We start from the raw sequence: 14,643 nt of genomic DNA, 5'->3' as shown, positions 1-14,643 counted from the left end.
TAAGGATGTAGCTCATAGTAGGCACTCATTAGAAGCTACTCCTTTAGCTCCCTTTTTCATATGAAAAAAAAAAGGATGGGTAAATAAATGTGCACCTACAGAAAAATAGGAACTTTGATATTTATTGTTACATCAAGTTCATAATTGGGCCAGATAGGGGTAAACTTGTGGCCGCTTTCCTGCAATCACAGGTCCAGTTTAGTTAGGATATCCTCCATTTAAAGGGATCAAATGAATCTGGAGGAAGAGTAGGTGGCCTCTGCTGCCTTGCACATAACGCCACCTTCCTACAGGTTCAACCACCACTCCTCCGGGCCTTCATATCAAAAATGAATCTTCTGAAATCTTCTGAAATCTTCTGAATCTTCTGAATCTTCTGAAATCCCATCCAGGCAAACTTAATATGTCAAGATTTCTCTGATTCTTAAGGAAAACAAAAAGTAGAATGGTGACATCTTGTTCCAGATTCTAATTCTCTTTCCCACCAGAACCAGGTGAAAGTTCAAAGAAGACAAAAGAAAAAGCCTTGCCCCAGAGCAGTATCTGTCAGCGTCTCTGGGAGGTTGGACACAGCATGTGTTTCTGTTTATATTGTGCTACCCCGCTTGTCCACTGACCTGTCCCTTCGTTACTGTTCTTTCTGCTTTCAGCTGAGTCTGAGGGAATCAGGTCCTTTGCAAAAAAGAATCATAAACCAATTGGAAGTCGGTTAAATGACCCTCCACCTGCCTACTCCTGCTTACTACCAATCCAAAAATTGGCATCAGTTGCCACAGGCATGAAGCATTGAGCTGCATTCTATGTAGTCAGAAGTGCCTGATACACAGATAAACTTGACTGTGGTTCCAGAACTCTCCTCAGTTGTGAAATTTGTGACATGTCACAATGCCTACTTTGTAATCAACATGCAATTCTAGCCTGACCTTCTTTGGAATCTTTCCCTGGGGAGGGGGGGAGGAGGCATTATCCTTCTGTGGCCTCTATAGGGGCCACTTTTAAACCTTTGGAGGATCTAGGCACTTTTGTTTTCAGAGGCCTCTTACATACTTTATTAAAATAAAATGTATCCACATCATTTTAAGAACTCATCAATAAACACAACTTATTAAACTATTCCTTAGAATCAGCTTCCCAGAGAACCCAGCCCACATATACATATATATACATATATATATGTACATATATATACATATACATATATATATATGAGTGTATTGAGTTGCACTAGGCCAGCTGATATCATGCAAAGTTTCATAAACATTTAACTTAGCATTTATTCATTTTTTATATTGAAACTTTCTTTTTGCTCTTTGGAGTTGCTATTTTTTTTTTCAAATATCAGACATTTGTATTTAAGCCCATGAAAAACTCACAGGTCCAAGACTCTCTGCTCCAAGTGTCTAATGAATGACCTTGGTCAGAGCTCAGTCCCTTCTACTTGTTATGTTGGAGGAAAGTACATTTTCATGGAGTCTTTCCATGTGACTGTAAATCTCTCAGGGCCCTCTGTTATATATACAGCATCTGCATATGCAGGAGGCCTCCACAAATTGGGGGGCTTAGGAGACTGTTGAAGAACTGAGGTTCACCCAAAATGTTCCTCTTACATTCTTCATCAGGGATTGTTTCTGGTTTTCACCAGATGGGAAGCTACTAAAGCAAAACAACACAAACTTTGCTACCTGTGCCTTCTTTTCTCCTTCAACAAAAACTTCAACGCAAATCCCACTTCATGGTAGACTTAGAATATTACTTTAAATAGGGCTGGAATGTGAAGGTTGATGCAGAACTTCAAACTTTAGAATGTTATTTTCTGGGGCTGTAGCTCAGCCATGAAATTTTGCTCCAGGCAGATTTCAACATGCTAGGTCTGAGCTGGAAGATGAATGTTTCATGTATTTATTTCAGTTTAAAACCAGAAGCTTTTTTTTTTATATTATTGTTTTGCACTTAAAAGCTGGGCAATGACCATTCTCCCACAAGATTTTCTCTCAAAATTGAGTCCAATAGAGCAGTCTAGAATGTCTCATGTCTCATCTTGTCTCTTTTTTCATGAAAAGAACACTGACTCTGTTGAAGAAATATTATGTATTAGTCACTGTGTAGAGTGCTTTTCACATATGTTATTGCCTTTTTAACCTTGCAACAGCCTTGAAGAGGATAGACAGCATTGTTCCCATTCTATAGATCAAGAATCTGGAGTTCAGAAAGGCTAAAACCTTGATCAGAATTAAACATCGAAGACTCATCAAAGCCAATATATGAAATCAATACCCACTACTCTACAATTATAAAAAGCTGCCTCAAGAGCTGATTGAGGAAAACAAGACATTAAGAGGAAATATATTCTGTGTGTTGTACCTGCTGGTCGTATCAATTCTAAGAGAGTTTTCCCATCAAGAAAATGAGCCTGAAGTATGCACTGAAGACACGTAGGAAGTCCAGTGTTTGGTGACCTCATTGCCTGCATTCATTCTGAAGAGATTAATTCTCCTGATTGCCATTACAAATCCTTCTCAACTTTCCCTCTGTTTCTACTGTTATCCTTATTTGTAGATTTTTTTTTTGTTTTTAGGAATTCCTAGTTTTTTACAATAGCCTTATGGTTGATCTCTTTGATTACAGTAGTTTCTTATTCCTCTGCTTTATGTCTTTCTTAGATATTAATGTTGGATTGGTCTCCTTCAAATATCCTCTAGAGGCCCTATGAGATGGACACTGCCCAGATGCCCCTTCAATGGAACTCTTGCTATCTCAGCCTGGAAGTGCTGAGTGCAGATACCTGCATCCCCTCAGACCCTTCAGAGATGCCTCAGCTGCAGAGATGTCCCCCCCACCCCAGTCAAAGGGCACCCTTTCCTGGGAGCCCCACATCCAATGACAGGCACATGTGAAATTACAAAACATCCAAGCCATCTTGGCCTAATTAAGAACAACTCTGAAGACTCATTCTAGCTCCAGAGCTGCTTTTGAGGCATGAGATAAGGGTATTAGACAGCATAGCTCAACTTGACCCATACCGGGTCCTGCTCCCTTCCTCTCTCTCCCCCTGGTGTTCATCCCAAGAGAACTCATCAATAAACACAGCTTATTAAACTATTCTTCAGAATCAGCTTCCCAGAGAACCCAGCCCACAAACGTCTTACCAGGGGGAGGGGAGAGGGAGAATTAAATTAAGCAGGATGACTCATTCTAATGAACGGCGTTTGTTTCTTCTTCCAGAGCTCCCATCAATCCTACTGCAGCCACTATTGACAGGGTTGTTTGGATATTTGACCAAACACATCCTCTATGATGAGAATCTTAGTTTATTTGCTTAGAAACAGAATTCATAAACTACAAGAAAAGCCCTCTGCAAATGTATCCATAAATATGATTGACTCAGCTGGTTTTGCCTCTGCTGCCTGCCAGGTACCTGACTGAAACAGTTCCGTGGGGTCTGCTTAGCTCTGACACACCTGTCACAGATAGTATAATGACAGCACAAGTTGACTTAAGAACCATTCCAAACTGGGCAACCCGGGTGGCTCAGCGGTTTCGTGCCACGTTTGGCCCAGGGCATGACCCTGGAGACCTGGGATCGAGTCCCGCATCGGGCTCCCTGCACGGAGCCAGATTCTCCCTCTGCCTGTGTCTCTGCTTCTCTCTCTCTCTGTCTTCCATGAATAAATAAATAAAATCTTAAAAAAAAATAATAAGAAGTCATGGGATCCCTGGGTGGCCCAGCTGCCTTCAGCCCAGGGCGTGATTCTGGAGACCCGGGATCGGGTCCCACATTGGGTTCCCTGCATGGAGCCTGCTTCTCCCTCTGCCTCTTTCTCTCTCTCTCTCTCATGAATAAATAAAATCTAAAAAAAACACCATTTCAAACTACATTGTGGAGTGAGGTCCATATAAATCGATTTCACTAAACAAGGGACTTCGGTGAAATTATTCAAACTACTGAATACCTGCAATGTGGTCTGACATTCATTTCTGATTGTCATCCATAAAAATACTTAAGAGGTGTGCAGAGAGTATCTGTTCCAGCTCAGACCTGATTGATTCTATATCCTGCCCTTATGTATGCTCATGCTTCTAATTGTGATGCTTTTCCCTTGTTTCAAGGGCCATCCCCCCAGTTCAGTTTCCTACTTTAGCTTATGAGTCATCTTACACAGTTGTGCTAGATAATTTAATCCTTGTAGTGCTGGACAAACTTCTGCCCATAGTGGTCCTTTGGTCTGTTCTGTTTTCATGGTTTTGTAGACCACTGACTGCTTTTGTCTCTCTGGTCTGAGCATTCTGCTCTGACTGCTTTCTTTGTGTTGTATGCTATATCTTTGGCCACACACTATACACGTTGAAGTGACTCACTGCTGGAGGTCTGAGCTCATTAAAAGATAGAAACAGATAGAGCTCATTAGATAGAAACAGATGCCATGACACTTTCTCAGTTTCAACACTTGCATCTCTTGGTGCTTAGCTGGGGATTAGCTTCATCTGAGGACTCTGAAATTTAGGGACTCGCAATTTTATTCATGCAGACTATCCTAGTTTGCTTTTCCACTGATCATTCCATAGCACATTGACTCTGTTTTGGTTTTCTAACTTCTCCGCATGAACCACTGCTGTTCAGACACTAAGACCCCTGTTATTCATTGTCCCATGCTTTTCTACTCAATTTAAATATGATTTTATGGAGGTTCTTTAAAAGGACCCAATAAATGACTATCTTCCTCTTTATTTAAGTTCCAAATCAATGGTAAGTAAATAAAACAAAGGAAGGAGGCAGATGGGGCCAAATCTTCATAGTTATTAAGCTAATATCAGAGAATTGAACTTATATCTACAGATACTTGAACTTTCTAACACTTAGTCCCAGGATCAGTCAGCATTATCCCCCAGCTATTTAGCTCTGAAGCCAGGCAAACTTGAGAAGCTGGGTCACATACATGTCCCCAAGTTAGCCCCTAAGAGGAAGAGAGCTCCTGTGCATGGCCAGATTCTTCCTCTAAACTCTACAATGAGGAGTCACTCTTTGTCTCCAGGGGAAAAGGTCAGGTTGTTACAGTAATCAGTGTTTCTCTCCATGGATTGAAAACATCAAGAATGGTTAACACTACGAAATATAATGGTCTCTAGATGTATCTTATGTGGTGGCACTATTCTAAGCCCATTTTACATTTTTTGGCTCACTTTATCTTCATAATGACCCTGTCAGGTAGGTACCATTTCTAACCTCCATTTCAACAGTTGAGAAAACTGAGGTACAGAGGCTAATAAGCTTGCCCGAGGTCACTCTGACAGGAAGAGGTAGAGCCAGGGTTTGAACCCACAAAGTCAGTTTCTAGAACCATGACTCCTAACCACTGAGCTGTAGTGGGTTCAAGATCCAGTAGGCATGCAAAATTATCTTTCTTTAACACTTCCTTTTTCTACAGTCCAACTCGGCTTACCCTTCTAGACAAGGCATGAGCCCCAGACCTCCAAAAGTCTTCCCAGTAAAGCAGCTCCTTAGGGCTCCTGTTGGGTTTATAAGTCTTTGAGGCCACATGTTCAACCTTTACCTTTAAGCCTACTCCTCATAGCCTAAACACTGTAGACTTTGTTCAAGTGTGGACAGAAAGCAAGGGATGCAAGGGTAAAGCCAAGAGATAAGGTCTGATTTGTTCTGATCTGTTATTAGATAACTTCAAGAGAATGAAATGATGTTGGGAAAAAATGGCAAAAGGTAGAGTCTGATTTGTATCTTGCACCTTAACTTTGTGCTCCATTTTCTACCACTTTGTGATAGTAATATGAGTGCCTGCTCTGTGCTGGGTACTGTTCTATGTCCTGGGGAGAGAGGGCTGAAAACAAAACACACAAGCAACCAAGCAAAACCTCTCCAATCTCAGGGACCTCACTGTCTAGTCAGAAGGCCAACTCAATCCTACAATCACACAAGCATGCTATAGCATGCTGGAGTAAGTATTGGGAAGAAAACAGAAAGGTAATATGTGAACAAAGCACAGGGGAAACAATCACGTCTGGGCCATAAGATGTCAAGAAAATTTTCCCTGGGGAGCCATTTAGCTGCAAGTTGAAGGATGAGTAGCAACTCATGGTTTAAGATTGGTTAGATCAGGGGACATATTCCAGGCAGAGGGAAACGAGGGCCACAGAGGCTTTCGAACAGGAGGCAGAGAGGAAGTGGCATCAGCTCTGGAGGCTGATACCAAGTGGAAGTCAAAGTAAATGAGGCTAGAAAAGCATGAAGGACATATGAGGAAGTTTGGGATTTATTCTAAGAACAATGGGAGGTTTTGCTTCATACGTAATTCATTCACTGACTCAACTATTCAATAGACATTTTTGAAAATCTACAAGGTTCCAGAATCTGTGCTGTGGACCTTTCAGAGATAAATAAGATAGAGCCCTTCTCTCACTCTCAATTTCTCAGTTGGGGGAAATAGATAAGGAATAATTAAAATATATTTTATATGGTGAGACAGACTTGTCTGAAATACTACAAGAACAGAAAATGGAATATTAATCACATGCACTAAAGGAAAGAATGAAGGGTAAAAGGGAACCAACCAGTCTATTCCCAGCAGAGGGGAGGACATATGCCCCAAAGAGTACAATGGGTCAGGAATCTCAGTTATGAGTAGGTAAAGAAAACAGCTGTGAATGACTTGTCAGGTGGCTGGGAATTAGAAGGAAAAGGATAGAGCATGACACTCTGACGTGTTCAGACTTTATCTCATTGCATCGCTGTTTGGGCTGTTACAACAAAATACCACAGACTGGGTAGCTTAAGCAATAGAAGTTTATTTTCTTATGGTTCTGGGGGCCATATGTTCCAGGTTAAGGTCCAGCAGGATTGGTTTCTGGAAAGAATTCTCTTCCCAGCTTGCAGACAGCCATCTTCTTGCTGTCTGTTAAAAAAAAAAAAAAAATCCAAATCCAAAGTACTCACAATCTGCAAAGAGCCACTGAAAGATTTTAAGTGAGAAAAGAATATAATTGAGCTATTCATTTAGAAAAGTCACAATGGCGACTGGGTTGAAACTAGATCAGAGCAGGGATAAGATTTGGGGCAGGGAGAGAAATTATGGCACTACTTCATCTTCTAAACAAAAATTGAAAAGGACATGATGAGGGAGAGGGGAGGCTAAGTAACGAGATGGCTAAGGAAGTAGCCTCAGCAAGAACTGGTGATTTCCAGGCTTCTGGTTGGGATAGTGGGATGAAAGTGGTGCCACGCACTGAGATTAGAAGCACTGGATGAGCATATTTGGGGACAGTGGTGGATAGGTAAGGAACTCAGACCTGGGAATATTGACTTTGAAACAAAGGTAGAGATCCACAACATCTAAGCATCCATCTGATGTCAAGACCATTACTGGGGATAAAGTAAAATAATAATAAAAAAAAAAAACCATTGAGGAGTAAACTTGAAATTCATAAGAGACAGAGGCTTATTTAAAAGTGTGCATTTCTGCAAAGAGTATTTTTAGTAGGTCTGATCCTGATTCTTCATTCACCATAGCTATCAAAATTCCATTCTCGGATGTTGAAGTTTTTACTATAGGGCACTACATTAACACTGATTGTATTTCTTTCCAAAAAGCATTCAGCAGTTAATTCAGAGAAATAAAATTGTAGTCAGCTTAGGACATGTGCATTTGGAAAGATATTAGTCAGCATTTACTGTATTCCCAGCACTAGACACTTCCATTTGGTTGTAAGTCCTCAGAACACCTCTGTCATTAGCTAACATGGGAACTCAGAGATAACCCGTGGGATGATGGGCATCTTAATGCCTGTCTATGGCATTTTCTAGATGAGGACTCTGACATTGGAACTAGGTAAACTACCTAGATCTCAAAGCTGAAGTGGGGGAGTCAGTTAATTTCCAAAACCACATGGCTTGGTTCAAAACCCATGCTCTTCCACTTTCCCAAAGGAATTTTCCTAGTAGAATTTTTTTCTCTCTTATTTTAGAAAAAAATTACCACTTTCCGGGTTTGGACTGTGTTTTCTTGCACTTGGATGGGGCCTCCAAACAAGGTTACCTTTACACACTCCACTCCTCCCATTCAAGCTCTCTGGCTGGTTTCCTGCCCCTCTAGCCCTGTACACTGCCAAGTATATTGGTTTCCTATGGCTGCCGTAACAAATTACCACAAACGTAGGGGCTTTAAACAGCACACATTTATTATCTTAAGTTCTGCAGGCTTGAGGCCCAACCCAAGTCTCATTGGCTAACAGTAAGGAGTCAGCGGGGCTGCAATTCTTTCTGGAGACTCTAGGGGAGAATCTGTCTCCTTGCTGTCAGCTCCCCCTGCTTCCTGGCAGGCTTCTTCCATCTTCAAAGCCAGCAAATCAGGTTGAGTGCTTCTCACACTGCCAGTCTCCTCCACTCTTAAGGACCCTTGTGATTATATTGGGCTCCTGTGGCTAATCCAGCCTACTTCCTCTCTCTTAAAGCCCACTGATTAGCAAGTTCTGCAACCTTCATGGTACTTTGTCGTGTAACTGAGCATGTTCACAGGTTCCGACGTGGATGTCTCCAGACGCTGTTATTCTGCAGACCACACCAAGTATTTCTAGGTTCTCTATTGGCTGAGGCTGTGCTGTGTTTGAGGACAAAGACCATGGAGGTGATTCTGACTAACTTATTAGATAAAAAAAGAAAGGTGGGAGAAGGGCTTTCTAAGGCATATAGAATGGGCAGTGCAGATGGGAAAGGAAGATTTAACCTAATAAGAAATCACTAAATTGCTAGGACCAATCTGGCTCTTCTAGAGTCTCTCCCCAGCCCTATCAGGCCAATTTTGGTTCTCTTTCCCAGAAACTCCTTTTAGGTTTCTGAATGTAATTTTGGGAAGGTGCCTGCCTGCCACAGATAAGAGTATAGACTTACTGGTGGACATTCAAAGTGTTTCTCATATCCCATAAAATGCCCCAAGATGAAGGTGGATGGATGAAGAGATCTCAGGTTATCATCATAACCCCTTTCCTTTAAAAAAACAAAATATTTTATTTATTTATTCATGAAAATACACAAAGAGGAGAGAGAGACACAGGCAGAGGGAGAAGTGGGCTCCATGCAGGGAGCCTGACGTGGGACTCGATCCCGGGTCTCCAGGATCAGGCTCTGGGCTGAAGGCGGCGCTAAACCGCTGAGCTACCCGGGCTGCCCTTATAACCCTTTTCCACCTCGTGCTGCTCCTTCCCACTCCCTAATGTCTGTGTTGTCTACTCTAAAATCTCACCCAATTTGTAATTGAACTCTGGTTAGGGGTCACTGTGAGCTCACATGTACATATAAGCACAAACACCCCAGGCTGTTCCTGTATGGAACCTTCCATTACAAGTTTCCCTGTTTCCTTTTAACCCAATTTAACTCAGCTCTATGTACTGTGGAGGGAGGAAATATGATTGGAGTCAAGCTGACTTACTGAATTCAGCCTCCACATACACACCTTGGTCTGACCTTTTAACCTCCCTGGGCTTCAGTTTCCTCATCTGTAAAGTAGAAATAATAATACCTAACACACACTTATAATAAATATTAAATGAAATTCTGTCTATATAATTGTTTAACTCAGCACGTGGCACATATACGGTGTCAGTGTCCTTAAGTTTCTGTTCTCATCCCCTACAAAGCTCATAAGCTAATAATAATTCCAAGAATAAATCAGTTGCAGCAAAGTTAATGCATGTTTCTGTGTGTCAGAAAACACCACCCTATGTGCTTTACGTGAATCGTCACATGTAACCTCACATGTGTCGCACAACTATCTAATGAGATGCTAGCCTTTTATGCTCAGATAAAGAAACAACACTCAGAGAGGCTGAATAACTTCTCTGAATTCACAGGTAAAGGAAGATGGAGAGGGATTTTAAACCTAAATGAGTCAAACTATGAAGAGGGCATTCTTAACTTAGAAATAGCCTGGCCTACAGATATGACAAAGGAAAAAAGATTAGGAAAAAAAATCAACTTTAAAACATTCTATGCCTTTTCTGGCTTTCTGTCTATAATTAGCACTCCAACTTCTGGCCACCAGCCATATTTCTTTTTTCTCCCAAGGTCTTCTACCACCTGGATTCCAAAGCCCAGAAAAAGAAGAAGCGTGCTGGCCTGAGTAATCTCTATGGTCATTGAGCTTTTGCCCATCAAAAGGCTGGCTTTGCCAGGAAGCAATTAACACCTAATTCACAATTGCTGGTATCTCTGTAGCTGTTCTCTAGGGCTCTGACAGTTCCCCCAAACAGAGAGTTTTATTGTAGATGTCTTCTTTGGGAGGCTTTTGGGGTCTATGCTCTGCTAGAAAGAGCAGCACTGGGCTAATAGGGAAGATAACCCTGAACTCATTCTGGCAGAAGCCACTGAGGCATCTTCAACCTGAGAAAGAAAGTGTATAACTGATTAGAACCCAAGATTGGCAGAGCAGGCAAGCCCCCATGACTTTGAGTACCAGTAGTCTTTGGGCTTGGCTGTATAATAGAATAATCTAGGAAGGTTTTAAAAATACTGATGCTTGACTCCCAACTCAGCAAACTGAACCAGAATCTTGAGGGTGGGCCCAGCAGTAGTAGTGTTTTAAATCTCCCAGGTGATTCTACTGTGTTGCTAGAGTTAAAACCCAATAATGTGTCCTACTGAGTCTTTCACAAATGAAGAAATTGAGGCTCAAAGGAGTCATCCTTGCCCAGAAGTGACAATTGCCACCATTTGAATTGTAACTTCAGCTCACTAATGTGTAACCAACTGGAGAAATCAGTAAATGATGGAGAAAAAAAATAAAGTTAAATATTAAAACTAGAGGAACCAAATTGACTACTGTAAGGAGATGCATTTTGCAAATGCAACTACTCTAGAACTGATTACATTTATATTCTCTTTATCTGTTCATTTCTCTGAATCATCCCACTAACTCCCAAACCATGATTGGCTCCAAAGTAGAACCATGCCTCCTTATCTCTGAATCCCTGCTTCTGGCACAGTGCCTGGCCCAGTGTGATAGGTTATACTGTGTCCTCAAAAAAGATATGCTCAAGTCCTAACCCCTGGTAGATGATATTGTGACCTTATTTGAAAATTGGGTCTTTGAGGATGTAATCAAGTTAAGATGACATCATACTGGATTAACGTGTGCCCTTAATCCAATTTAACTGATGTCCTTATGAGAAGAGAAGGGAAACAGGGACACACAGGGAAAATATCTTGTGAAGGTGGAGGTGGAAGTTGGAGTGATCTATCTAGAAACCAAAGAACACCAAGGACTGATGGCCACCACTAGAAGCTAGGATGAAGCAAGGAAAGAATCCTCCTAAGGGCATTTGGAGGGAGCATGGTCGTGCCAACACCTTGACTTGGATGTATAACTTTCAGAACTAAGGGAATTAGAATTAAAAGAAGAAATTTCTGTTGTCTTAAGCCACCTAGTTTGTGATACTTTGTTACAGGCAGCCCCAGCAAGCCAGTATAATCACTGACTCAATAGCACTCCTGAGTCCATCTTTGACAGTAAGTTCTAGAGACAAAATGCTGGGGGTTCACAAGACATCCCCCTTCTTAGCTGTACAACCTTAAACAAGCTGTGTAAGCTATCTAAGTCTCCGTTTAATACTGTAAAATGAGAATAAAATAGCACTTGCCTCACAGAGTTGTAAGGGTTAAGTGAGTTAATACATCTGAAGTGCTTAGCACAGTACTTGTTCCATAGTAAATATTTAATAAATGTTAGCTAATATTTATGTAATACATCCCAGTGCCTTGTGGCATTTCCCAAATAGTTAGCCAGGGCCCCGACCACATGAAGTGTGATTTCACTTTTTAGAGATTCAGGCTTTATCTCACCACTAGATAGAAAGCTCTTTGTATTAGGTGCTTCTGGTGGCTCACCCATGTCCCCTTGGTCCACTTTGAGGCCACCTGTAGAAAGCTTAGCACATACTGGAGGATTCATGCCTCTCTCTGCTTGAGGGTGCTCTCTAGGTATAGAACATGCCCAAAACTCATGTAGGCAAATGGGTTTAGGGTTGACCAGGGGGAACAAACTTCTAAACAATTAGGGAAGGGGTTTGACAGATAAACAGGCCAGCTCTTTTGCTCCTCAGTAGGACAGATGGAATGGCTTGTGTTTCCAGTGGGTTCCCAACATTACTGAGCTTCAGTTGCCCACAACAGAGACCTTCTAGATCAGGAGTCCTCAAATCATGGCTCATAGTCCCAATTCAACTGACACCTGTTTTTATAAACAAAGTGTTACTGTAATGCATGTCTTTTTGTTTGTATGTTGTTTATGGCTGCCTCTGGGCTACAAGAATATGGCTGAGTAGTTGCAACAGACACTGTATAGCCCACAAAGCCTGAAATACTATCTGATCCTTTACAAAAGAAGTTTGCTGACCCCCGCTAAGATGAAATATATTTCATCGGTCTCCTTTCCTTCCCTGACTTACATCTCCACTACTTGGCTTTGCTTACTGGGCTCACTTCCCAAGTAAGCTACACTCAAATCCTTGTGCTATGGTTGACTTTTGGAAGAACCCAAACTAAGATACTCTGTTAGACTACTTCCCCATCTCAACACTCAGTGCCTGGTACAGAGTTAGCTCTCAAAAATGTGTTCTATACATGAATGAATGGAAAGTAGAAGGAGGCTACTCGGTCACCAAATTTAAGATGCCTATGATAAGGGGCAACATCTCTATGAGGGACTTCATGACCAGATAGAAAAACGGACAGATGTTTGATATATGCCAGATGCCCCTTCTTTGCTCAATTACTGCCCTTGACTTCTGAAACCCAAAAATTTCTACATCCTAAATAAACCTGATCCTTACAGGCACCTTCTCTGAGAGGATAAGTAAATAATCCTTCCAGGATTAGCCATGTGGTGCACAGAACCTACATCTGAGCCTTAGGGCAGGTGCTTTGATAAATTCATTACCTAAGCAAATAAAGATGGCTGAAGGAAGGAAAGGGGGTGGGGCACAGAAAGAGGAAAGGCCAAGGTCAGGAGATGTCACATGCTCAGCACTCACTATGTCTAGCACTAAAGTCTTATCAGTTCTCTATAGTAGATAAAGGCATTTTTGAACACTTGCCAGAAGGAATATCATATGACTAGTATTTGAAGGCACATAATCTCTTTCCATCATACTTGAGCCCCTTTAAATATTTCCTTGTATCTTCCATGTACTACTCACTACAATCAGCACCTTCTCATACTTGGCCAAAGTGAAGGCTTTGCTTCTGTTTGATATAAAGGGATCCTCCCTCCCAAGTTTTGGGAATGGTATATCACCTCAGATCTGAGTGGTAAAGAAGAGTCACCTCTGTGTTGGAAACTGTGAAAGGCACTATGGTGCCATGAGGACAAACTCACAGACCTACAGCTATAGCAGAAAGCACATCTGACCTCAGACCCCAGATGCTGCACCTGAAGCTCACCTCATTGATACTAAAGCCATACCCTTCCTTGCAGGCCTCCTCCTTCCTGGGGACAGGGCCTCTAGGACTCCTTTCCCAACCAACTCAAACGCCCAGTGACTTGGTCAACCCTCCCTTAGACCAAACAGTGGTCTGGGGTGCTTCCATATAACTACCTTATTCCTCTGCCTCTTTATGTCTGAGGCTCTTCTAGCCTTCCCAGACTCATTTCCTATTTCTTTTCACACGGGAATTTACCAATAAAATCTTTGCACGTTTAATCTTGTCCTAGCATCTGTGTCTTAGAAGGATCTGAAACAACTGGGTTGGCTCATTTAAGTCTCATGATTTCTATCTTTAGTTTTTATAAAGTCCTGACAAATTAATTAGCCCACAGTCAACTGGTCAACCAGGAAAGGCTTAGAGTTTCAACTCACTTTCTCCGAACTCCAATATGTCACTGTCTGTACTGTTCATCTTCCAGAATGGACAGTCTCCTTCCTCCTCAGAAATCTTCACTGAGATTAGCAGAAGGTATCAGGCACTTCCCGCATTACTCATGATATAGAGGCTATGAAGAAAATACATCGTGCTTTGAAATAATGGACAATGAGAGTAAAAAGACAAGTTAAGGGGTTTATTGGGTATCAGGCAGGATTCTGTGAAGGAGGGAAAGAAGACATCCAACAGAGCCACTCATGTAGAGATGCAATGACTGAGATGTTCAAAAGTATTTGGGGAAGTCTATTTAGCAAGCAACTAAAAAGAAATATCTGTACAGTTGGTGGAAAAGAAACCCTTAAAATACTATTTTTAAAAAGCAAGAGAGGGAAAGTAAATAAAACTAGTCAGATTCAGATTATTGCCTCTGGTGAATGATTTAGGATTTTTGCAAACCTGGTACCTTTGTCTTAAACTTCATAAATAGGCAAAGTAATAGGTAAGCGGCAATGCTGGCTGATAAAATATAGGTCTCTATGGAGCTGGTAAATAGTCACAACTTCAAATTATTGTTCTTACCCCCTCTTTTCCTGTCTCATCTTCCAAGGCCCCTGGGAGCAGCAATAAAATGGTTAATTCATGGCAAAACTATAACCTCTAGGAACCTCTCCAGCTCCTTGACCAGAACCTACTCTGACTGGTCCAGCATCACCATAAAGAAGAATGTTTCTGTTGGATCATCTCCAGACAACCTTCCTGACCCCCTAAATGGTGTCAGCTGCCCA

General features: G+C 41.6%; 2 long non-coding RNA genes across 5 annotated transcripts in view; both read right to left on the bottom strand.

The window, feature by feature from the left end:
- LOC125752094 (uncharacterized) overlaps nucleotides 1–14,643 on the bottom strand; it is an 84,531-nt gene that overhangs the window by 64,898 nt on the left and 4,990 nt on the right. For 3 of the 4 annotated variants that reach the window (XR_004814724.2, XR_004814722.2, XR_003132386.3), the window contains exon 2: nucleotides 13,855–13,988. This is a non-coding gene — a long non-coding RNA (uncharacterized LOC125752094). Of the gene's footprint in view, nucleotides 1–8,159; nucleotides 8,604–13,854; nucleotides 13,989–14,643 lie in introns of those variants that run through there. The other variant, XR_003132383.3, reaches the window with a different exon arrangement.
- LOC112653695 (uncharacterized) lies at nucleotides 103–846 on the bottom strand. The gene is made up of 2 exons (XR_003132391.3): nucleotides 618–846; nucleotides 103–423 (listed from the first exon to the last, which is right to left on the bottom strand). It is a non-coding gene; the product is annotated as an uncharacterized LOC112653695 (long non-coding RNA).

This window comes from Canis lupus, chromosome 3 (genome assembly GCF_003254725.2).
Source record: "Canis lupus dingo isolate Sandy chromosome 3, ASM325472v2, whole genome shotgun sequence".
Classification (NCBI taxonomy): Eukaryota; Metazoa; Chordata; class Mammalia; order Carnivora; family Canidae; genus Canis; species Canis lupus.
This window is presented reverse-complemented; position numbering and strand designations above follow the sequence as displayed.